The sequence below is a fragment of the Austrofundulus limnaeus genome, unplaced genomic scaffold (genome assembly GCF_001266775.1).
Source record: "Austrofundulus limnaeus strain Quisiro unplaced genomic scaffold, Austrofundulus_limnaeus-1.0 Scaffold14, whole genome shotgun sequence".
Classification (NCBI taxonomy): domain Eukaryota; kingdom Metazoa; phylum Chordata; class Actinopteri; order Cyprinodontiformes; family Rivulidae; genus Austrofundulus; species Austrofundulus limnaeus.
The window spans coordinates 980,182-990,080 of NW_013952416.1; the positions used below are offsets into that span (position 1 = coordinate 980,182).

General features: G+C 40.3%; 1 protein-coding gene across 4 annotated transcripts in view; it reads right to left on the minus strand.

Moving 5' to 3' along the window:
- Positions 1-9,899, minus strand: part of sema6a (sema domain, transmembrane domain (TM), and cytoplasmic domain, (semaphorin) 6A) — a 125,363-nt gene that overhangs the window by 56,095 nt on the left and 59,369 nt on the right. The window lies entirely within an intron of this gene.

Genomic DNA, 9,899 nt, shown 5'->3' on the forward strand with positions numbered 1-9,899 from the left:
CAACGGGACAGAGGGGTAAGGTTGAGACGGGAGGTGCCAAGTCACTCAGAGCTGTTTGGGTCAATTAAGTCTAGTGTTTGAGCCACAGGAAATCTATACCAACACTCATTATTGCTCAGACATGAAAACATATGTGTACTGGCCTGGAAATATAAAAGCTTCTCCTGTATTACGCAGTCCAGCCATAAAAGGCCCAGCAGGGCATATGGAAGTTATAAACCTGAAAAAAAAAGGTTACCCAGATCTCAGAGGGTTGGGGAGTTGGAGTGCAGAAGGTGAGGAGGTGGTGTGAACAGACAGGGGCAAAAAGGAAAGAGGGATTTGTCTAATTTGGAGGAAAGAACCAAAAAAGGTGACCATGCCAAATGATGTAACCACTTTAATTTGGTGGAGATTAGTTGCCGAGTGTGTTTTTAATCAAAGTGTGTAACAGTGGCATCGTCAGACCCGCAGCTTAATTACGTTCCAGCTCCCCAACCTGCACTCTGCCTCGCTCTCTCATTAACTAAATCTAATAAATTCTTTGGAGTAACAACCACCTTGAAATGAATCTACTTATATCACTTTCCTGGGGGCCTGACAAAGTCTCCTTCAGGATAAAAGCCAGTCTACAGCACATTACCAGCCTCAGAGCTCAAAATGAATAATTAATCTCTGAGAAGTTGAAATTAAGAAAACAGTCTGCATTCTCTGGTAATAAGCAAAGACGTGTAGAAACTGTAGGTTTGATTTTTTTACTCCTATTTTATGACATCAGTGAAATATTGAAACGTTAAAATGTGAATTTTGTTACAAACCATATTTTTCCCAGAAGAGAAAAATATTTTTCCTTTTTAATTTTTTCCCTCAGATCAAAAAGTCTATAATCAGTAATAAATACCATCATTGCACAACACTATTAAAGTAACAGGACTAAATTCCCCTGTTTTATAAATGGGAATGTTTCAAACACTAAACAGTGAGTAATATTCAAATTCATTGGAGCATCAACAAAGACAAAACCATTTTTTGGCCCATTTAAAAATAAAAAGGGAAAAATTTCCTTTCAAAGTACAGAAAACACAGAGAATAACCCATTAGAGAAGAAAGTGATTGATAATATTACTTTAAAGTGCAGAGAAGTCCCATAAAAGTTGTTTATATGGCTTCATTTCTATATATTTTTTTTAAATGTTCAAAAGACAAAACTAAATCACGAGCCATTAAAATCAAAGGATTACTTAGTGGATTTGGAGTAATCCCTCGGGTTATTTCGCTGCCTGCAATTTTCAAACAGCTCATGTGTAATCTGTAATTGACTGCTCCATAATTTTCAGCTGTAACCTTCCCAGTTTTTCTCACCAGCATGTGCCTGGCTTTTACCGGTGCTGACGGTGTTTTGGAGGACCAGAGGCCCGTGGAGCCGCGGGGTTTTTTTTTTAGGTTCCAGCAGAGATTAGAGGAAGCCGAGCGACGAGGCGTCCCTCAAACATCCTGACTGCAGATTGAGGAGGACAATGGAGCGGCTGTGTCTGTGTCAACACCAGTTCTCCAAACATACACATGTGTACAGACCCCCCCATCCCAGCCCACCTCCTCATTTTACCCCAACATGACCACACACTGCTGAGCTCTTTCACCTCTTCAACACTGCACCTGAACTCAGATCAGATTCTTTTCACCCTGTTGGAAAGGTCACATCTGTACAGTATCAAACACATGAAGGCTAAAAGAACAACCTGAAAATATTTAGCATTTAAAAAAAATAAGCTCTTAAATAATAGCTCAAAAATTACAGTCTATGCTTGTAAATGTGTTCGGGAAATTCTTGGTTCTGAACCCTTCAAGGCCGACACATCAACAGAGAGAGTTTATTTTTAATCCATGGCAAACTAAATAAAAAACGAAGTGGCTTCTTGAAGGTGGAGCATCAATTTGAAACCCCTTCAATTTGTTCAGGCAAAAGTCAAAACTGACGCCGAGCGCAACATATAATTAGATTTACGGCCGTTTATCTGGTGTCTGTCTCGTTTCACAAAAAGCAAATGTTCAACGGGCTGAAGCTTTGAAAGAAACATGAGTTTTATTGTGGTGACTTTGAAGTTCACGCTTTAAAAAGATGCTGATCAACTGACCTAACAATGTGTTTAAACACCATTCTTACCTGTTGAGCCCAGTTTAGACAAAACAAATCGATGTGTGTAAAACTAGTCATGTTCAAGAAACTTGTAACTTTATAACCCATCTACCCCCAAAAGGTGGGCAATACCTGCCTATGTGTGTTCATTTTTCTGTCTGTAAACAAAATATCTTGTGAAACAGTGGTCAGATTTTGAAGAAACTCTTAAATGAACGTCTTCAACTGGTTATATTTTCAACTCAATCCACTCCATGATGGCTGCCACAACTGGGTTACATCTCAGTCAAATTTACAGACAGTTCAAATTTGGTGTGGGTATTTATTAGATTTGACCCCCCCMAAAAAAAACATTTTGTGCAACCAGAAACAACTGTGACAGTTTCTGAAAAGTAGAGAATAACAGCCAAGATTTGTTTTCTTACGGTGATTTTATTTGCACCATTGCAGGAAGTCTGTAAATAAACCTAATTGTCACCTCTCTCCCACACACAGTGCAGAGAGTAGTGGGGTGGAGGACAGCAACAGAATGAATGAACAGAGCAGAGAGCAGCAAATAAAATATTCCAAGTATTCTGTAAAAACTGGGCAAAAGGACTTCCTTTTTTCATTTTATGTTCCTTTTGCAGTTAAAATGGTCAAAAAAGTGGGAGAATTTTTTAGTCTAGTTGTTCGWGTTCATAAAAGGCGACGGGCGATACGCATTCTTTCAAGGAAKGCAAGGCTTTTAACCGTACAACATAAATGCTTTCATTTGTACTGAACAGTTCACTGTTGCACAAAACATTGTGTTCTGGGGGCTGCATTGCCGATAGTGAAATCTGAAATCTGAATGAAATAAATAATGAAATAACAGAAACCTTTGACATGGGCTGAGTCCAAAACATTGGGTGTCACTGTGAACCCGCTGGCGTGGGCTTCGCGCTTCCCAAAATTCGGTGACAAATATGTGAGTTGGACGGAAGGTATGCAAATGTTCTGTTAGGCGCAAATATGAAGCCGTGGCAGAAGAATGGGTACACAGAGAGAAAAATGAGCTCAGTGATCGAGTCAAGACAGTAGAACAACTGAGCGTGGGCAAAAGTGTGAGACAGCAGAGTGACATGGAGCGCCGCCGCCGAACATGCGGCCGTGAGAACACAGGGTCTTTGTGAGGAAGAATGTGGTTTTCATAGCAGCGAGCTTCAGCTGGGGGTGACCGAGGGCCAGCTTGGTTCATCTGCTGGGTCTTTGTCAATCCATCTCGCACCCCAGCAGCAGAAAAGAGGAGGGCGTGATTAGCATGCATCCCGCACCTTACAGGCCGCCACCCCACTTTACCCTCAAAGTAAAACGGCTGCACATCCACCACCCCCACATACCTCCCACCCTCTTCGTCCATATTCCTCTCCCTTCATAACTGGTTCATGGGTGGCAAAAAGGAGGGCCCATTGTACATTGTTGTGCCTTTCACGGGTTCAAATCCTCTTCACAAAGCGGGTGGGAGGGAACCGGGGAAGCCAGCAGGCACCTTACGGGGGGCTGTGAGGGGAGTTGTTGAAGTTTCTAAAAGAGCTGAGGGCACCGAGGGGCCCTCGGTGATGCGGTGGCATGAAATGCAACGAGCCGGGGTTCAGCCTCCTCCGAGCCGAGGCAGGTTGTTCTTTTTGAAGGTAAAAGTTCCCATTGTGGGTTTCCACATTCTCTGCACAGCTCCTTTTGTAAGGAGGCTGTTCTTGTAGGGAGAGGTGAGTTTTAATGCATGCAGTGAATAAGGCATTAAGAAATAACTGCATAAAAGACGTGATTTTTGTTTTTTACAAGTAGTTTCAGGGGCTGCACAAGGATTCAGTTGGCAGTTAATACTTCTGAATCAGTTCACTTGTATTAAAATATGTATTATCACCTAAAAAGTCTCAACGTTAATAGTCAAAATAAAAATCTATGAAACCAAATCATTTTATTTTAAAATATATTAGTTGTTACATCACAGCTTCAACTGTTTTATTGTGATAAACAATAGTACTATGTACTCACTGTCATACTGTTCATACATTTGCTCAAGTGTTGCATTATTGCATTGTCTTCATCACTGTTGTCTACATTGTTTTTATTCTCYATTGTCTTGTGTAGAACTATAGAAAATGTTGTGTATCCATCCTCTTCTAAGATTATTTTTGCTGTGTAAGTCCAAAATATTTAAAGTTTAATAAAACTATGTGGTCCCATGGTCCTGCAAGTACATTTTCTTTTTTTTCCTCAATGTAACAGCACGTAGTGAAAAATCAATAAAAGCCACTTGAAATGTAAACAAGTGARCGCCTACAGGATCCTTATGTTACACTTTTCATTTTATTTGATTTTGCTTACATTTAGGTACTGAAATTGCTAGGATATATTTAAGGAAGCAACAAGTTTTAAAATCAACCCCATATTTGAAGTARATTTCCTGCTGGATCTTTTTGTTATGTTTATTTAGCTTCCTTTTTATTATCTTTTCTGTTATAAAAGATGAATAAATACATGCATATATACATATTTTATAATTACAACTTAAAAAATGATTTCAAAGCATGAAGGAGGAAGTGTTTAACCTACTTGGAGAGTGTCAGTTTACATGAAAGTTTATTCAGGTGATTATAGTTTCAGGACATGAAATCGTTGTTTCAAAGTGTGGACATGGCTGGATGTCATTGGTACTGCAAGCGAGGAGAGACGAGGCAACCATGTAATCCCAGTCATTAGTGAGCTTAAACCGGATTTGGTGGAGCTACAATAATGGAGACTCTAGTGGCCTCCACTGCGAGACCCGACGGGGAGGAACAGCATCCGCAGAGGTCCCACAGTCCGAGTGGACTCAGCTGAGAGACGGTAATCTGGATTTTTTAGCATAACCGTCTGTCTCTGTGTGACTGCAAATGGCAAACACAAATTTGGGTCCTTTAGCTTTCAATCTCACCGAGATCACTCTCGCTCTTTGTCTTTTTCTTTCAGTCGCTCTCTCTCTCTCTCTTTCTCTCTCACACACACATTCTTTCTCTGATTCCCATGCTTCCCAGCCTCATCGAGGGGTGTAAACAGAGAGCGGCTGGTGTTACCATGGTAAAGTCCGACTGCAGCCCAAGAATGGCGACTATGCTCTGCATGTGGAGAGACCTCGAACATGCATGCTAGGCAGCATATACAGTAACACTTTCACACACACACACACACACACACACACACACACACNCACACACACACACACACACACACACACACACACACACACACACACACACACACACACACACACACACACACACACACACACACACACACTCGCTATAAAAACACCTATGGAAAATCCATCTTAGAATTTATACACCCCTCCCCCCCAAAAAATAAAAAAATAAAAGTAAAAACTGCCAACTTAAATGGAAAATTCTACTTGTATACATTAAGAGTCACTTTTTTAGAGTTTCAGTCATCTTTTGTTTTAGTAATTGTGTGRCCATTAATGATTGATAAAAAGGAAATGGGCTGAATTCCAAATATTTGCTTGACTTGGATGAAAAATAAAAAGAAAACTAATTATATTACTTTAAAACCAAATCACCCAGCACTGCTTATAAACAAAACTGAAACGTTCATAAGAAAGATTGAGCTTATAATTAAAAGGAGGACAGATCACACAAAATCCACTTTATTAGCCGTTAAATACATTTTGTTGTGTCCTTTAAGTCTCTAGGAGTGCAAAAAATTGTTATATCTCTCCCAGTACTGCGTAGATATCTTTATATTCTGGGTCATATTTTTCAACCTGTTGAGTTTTCTCTATTTTCGATGTTGTTTTCTGAATTATTGCATCACAATATTTGCTACGGAAATTCTAAATAAGGTCTGGACTTACCAACTACAATTAGGTGGTCTTCATTCTCCTCTGGCTCCAACATGTAAGGCTGGATGGACGAGTCTTCCCTTGTTTACATCTTTAAATTCATTTGTAAATAAAACATTTCTGTGCAGCTATAAAGTCGTAAACCCCTCAACCAAATTAGAGTGAACCCCTCTGGAAGCTGGAGGGGGGTGGGCTGTGGATTTAAAGAGACAGCCTTAAAAYGAGTTGATCTGAGACGCACCTCAGAAAAGGGGTAAAAGAGGGGCTTGTGGAGTTACAATAAGGAGGAATTCAGACCAAAGCATTGCAGTTCCATTTTATATAGACCCCAACTGAATGATTTCAATGTGAAAAGAAGGATTTAAAAGCATGATATGTCTCCTTTAGTACAATATTTTCCAAGTTCCTAAGTTTTAAGAAACTGGGAACAAAAATAGACCACTATACATCTCCATCTTATATCTGTAATCAGGTTGTGGATGCAGCAGGTCCAGGAGAGAAACTCAGACATCCCTCTCCCCAACGACACTCTCTGGCTTCAACACAAAAATTAACTAAATATTTAGGCAGTAGTCACACATTTAGCTCTGATTAAGTTTTTAAATGGTCTGAAAAGTGTAGATTTTTGTTAGAAAGCTCACAGCAAGTGTAATTATTTCAGCTCACGAAACTCTTCCTGCGTATAAACAGTGTTGCAGCTGATCAAATGGATGTCTAACACACACACACAGACACACAAGCAGGTCCCACCAGCTTCCTCTGGACAGAGAGCCACAAGCTTGACATTTCAGATGACACACAGTATTGAGATTCAGGTTTGAACATGTCTGTCTGCTSCACAGCAACTGGCTTCAATCACATTTGTTGATTGAAAACACAGACAGTGGAGACCAATCAACATGACATTTTTTTCTTGCCTTGCACACACACTGACACACACACACAGAGAGATATKTTGTGCAGGAATCAAAATAATAAATCTCTCTTTGAACTATGATAAATTCCCTCAGTGTGCGGTACACAGTGTACCCTGCCCATGAMATATGGACCTCTGGGATCAGAATCCTGCAGTGGCCATCTCTCACTGAACAGTTTATTGCTCTGATTAAACGTGACTCTGCTACCAAACACCTAAAACACGCATGACGACAGACACGCATAAACCACCGGACCCACATGTCAGGACGTTTTTATGTTTCTTACCTGTGCTTAAATCTGCATTATGTTTCAGTGCTAATGTCAATGTGTTCAGCTAATGTTTAGCCACTGTGTGCAATTAAAACGGTATGAAACAGCAGCTTGTTCCATGCTGTAGCTCATGATTTCCACTGTAGTTCCTGTCGGACATGAACTGCTCAGCGTCACTGAAATTTAATGTTTGCCCAGAATCAGTTTATATTTCAATTTCATTCTACTCTACCTCTGGATGTGATCCGAAACTGAACTGAAAAGCAGCTGAAAGAAAAACACCATTTTTTTGATCAAAACCATTTCACAAGATTACAAAAAGTTTGGCTCCTTTGAAACTAATTATTTTATGAAATGATGGATGACTTGAAACTTTTGCACATGGCATGGATTTGAAAATTTGCTGCAGGAAAATACAACCATCAACTAAAACTAATAAAGATACACAATCTTAACCAACTTGGACAAAAAAAACCAACAAAAATAACTCTCATTGATGTGAAATTCATCAATAATTCCGCTCTATCTGCATTGTTATTTCCCTATTTTCTGTTGAAGCATTATATTCAGCACAAAGTCAGTTTTATTAAAACTGAACAAACGAGGGGTTTTGAAAGCCTGCACATGAATAGACTGCACTCATGTCTTATCAAACTGCATCTATGAATAAAACCTCAAATGGAAACTGAACTGTGGAACAAGATTCAAAATGTTTGAGGGCTAAACTACCCCATGAATATCTAATCAGAACTCAATATAATTGAGTCCAATGAGGCTAATGATACAGTAAAAATATTTGAAAAGTCATTTGACCTTATCAGTGGAGGCCATTTTCTTCAAAACTTGTCCATGTACAATGACTGAAACTGTATTTTTACTGAAATAAAATCYATTTCATTCAAGCCTGGAAATGCAGGATAAATTATCAATCACTTCATCTGTTGCTGAGCTCCTCTGATGCCAAAGACTTGACTCATTCTCTCAGCGGATTAAGCCACTTTTGTCTGTTTACAATTTCATCAGTTTCTATGTTTGTATGCATGGCACAGCTTAGAAATCTTGTGCACGTGTGTGTGTGTGTGTGTGTGTGCTTTTTTGTCTTTATTTTGCCAACGTTGAAACAGGAGCCAAAGGGATTTAATACACTGAGCAGTCATTCAAAAACAGGCTGCAACAGTGCCGGGTTTTGGACGGCGTTCACAGAGGCCATCTGCAAGCTGCTGCGCACCAAGAACTGAGGCGAGCTGGTCTGGAGGCATGATGGCAAAGCAGTGTGATGCTGGCCACAGAATAAACAAGCCATTTAACTGGACAACCTTCATAAAAGCAACTACTGATGCTCAGTTTTTTTTTCCCTGCCACATCATTCGTTGTTCCGTAGCCTGACTGTTGGCTCGTATTCACATTGACTTCTGAAGTGGTAATTGTCTCTGCTTTTTGCCTTACACTGTCATTTAACTTTTACACATCTTTATTGATATCCCATTAGAACCAATGGATGTTTCTGCCGCTGTTGTCCACGTAATCGACTCTAACGTTCCTCTCTGAGTTGGGATCAATGGCGGTCATCCGACTCTGTCTAATCTGAGGCAGCAGCTTCGCAATTCAGGGGTCACATACCACGGCCATGTGTGAAAATTCCTGCCCGTTTTAAGCGACTACACATGACGGAGACCAGCGCACCAGGTGGCACTCGCACACAAACACATGCACAAGTCGATCCAGACAGGATCACAGACCACGGCTCCGAGAACCCAACCAGCACTCGCGTTCGCCGTCCAAATATGCACACATGTGGCCCCAGAAATTACTTTTAAATCCACGGCACAACTGCTCAGCTTACTAAACCGGGCAGCACACACCCTCCGTCTTTCATTCACACACATACACACGACTTCAATAAACTCTCTGTGTCTCATTTTCCTGCCCGACCCTTCAAGCTCCAGCTACCCCATGTGGAGCAGGTGGACGACGCACACATAAATACACACACAGGCTCTCTTTTTCGCTCTGCTTCCTCTCACTTTCCACACACCTCCTTTTAATGACCACAGATATGTTAAAAAGCTCTGCCACTTAAAGCAGCAGCCTCCCTTTGCCACTTAATTTGACATGCTTGGGAGGAAAACAAAGAAAGACCCCTATTGTGGCTTTTCAACAGTCTCCAATCAAGCCTGCCACTCAATTAGCCAAAGAGACTGGGAAAAAAAGAAACACATAAAAATCCATTTATTAAGACCTTTCCTCAGAGCTGAAGTATTTCAGAATTTTTCTGAACATTCAAAGCTCAAAATAAGCCTCTGCCTTCCGGTTGGGTCTTGTTTTTCTCGATTGCTCTCTCAGAAATGAGGCAAAGTCACACAAAATGTTTTTAAAATACAAGAGGAAAGGCAAAACAAATATAGATTTTTCTCCATGTCTCCTCATGGTGTGTGTAATTGAGCTGTATTTCCTCCAAAGATGAGTCACATCAGAAGAAGATGCACAGGTGAAAACACATCGACAGAGAAACAGAAAGCAATAACGATAGGTGACAGACGAAGAAGAAACATCCAAACAAAAGCATCAGACACTTTCARAAAAATCCATTTGTGTCATCCTGCCAAAAAATAGAGGAAAAGAACCTCTATTAGTTCTTTGTTTCTGCTTGATGACAGAACAGAAGGTGTATTAAAACTGTCTGGTTGGTGAATTCAGCCCCTAAATGCTGATTATATATATATATATATATATATA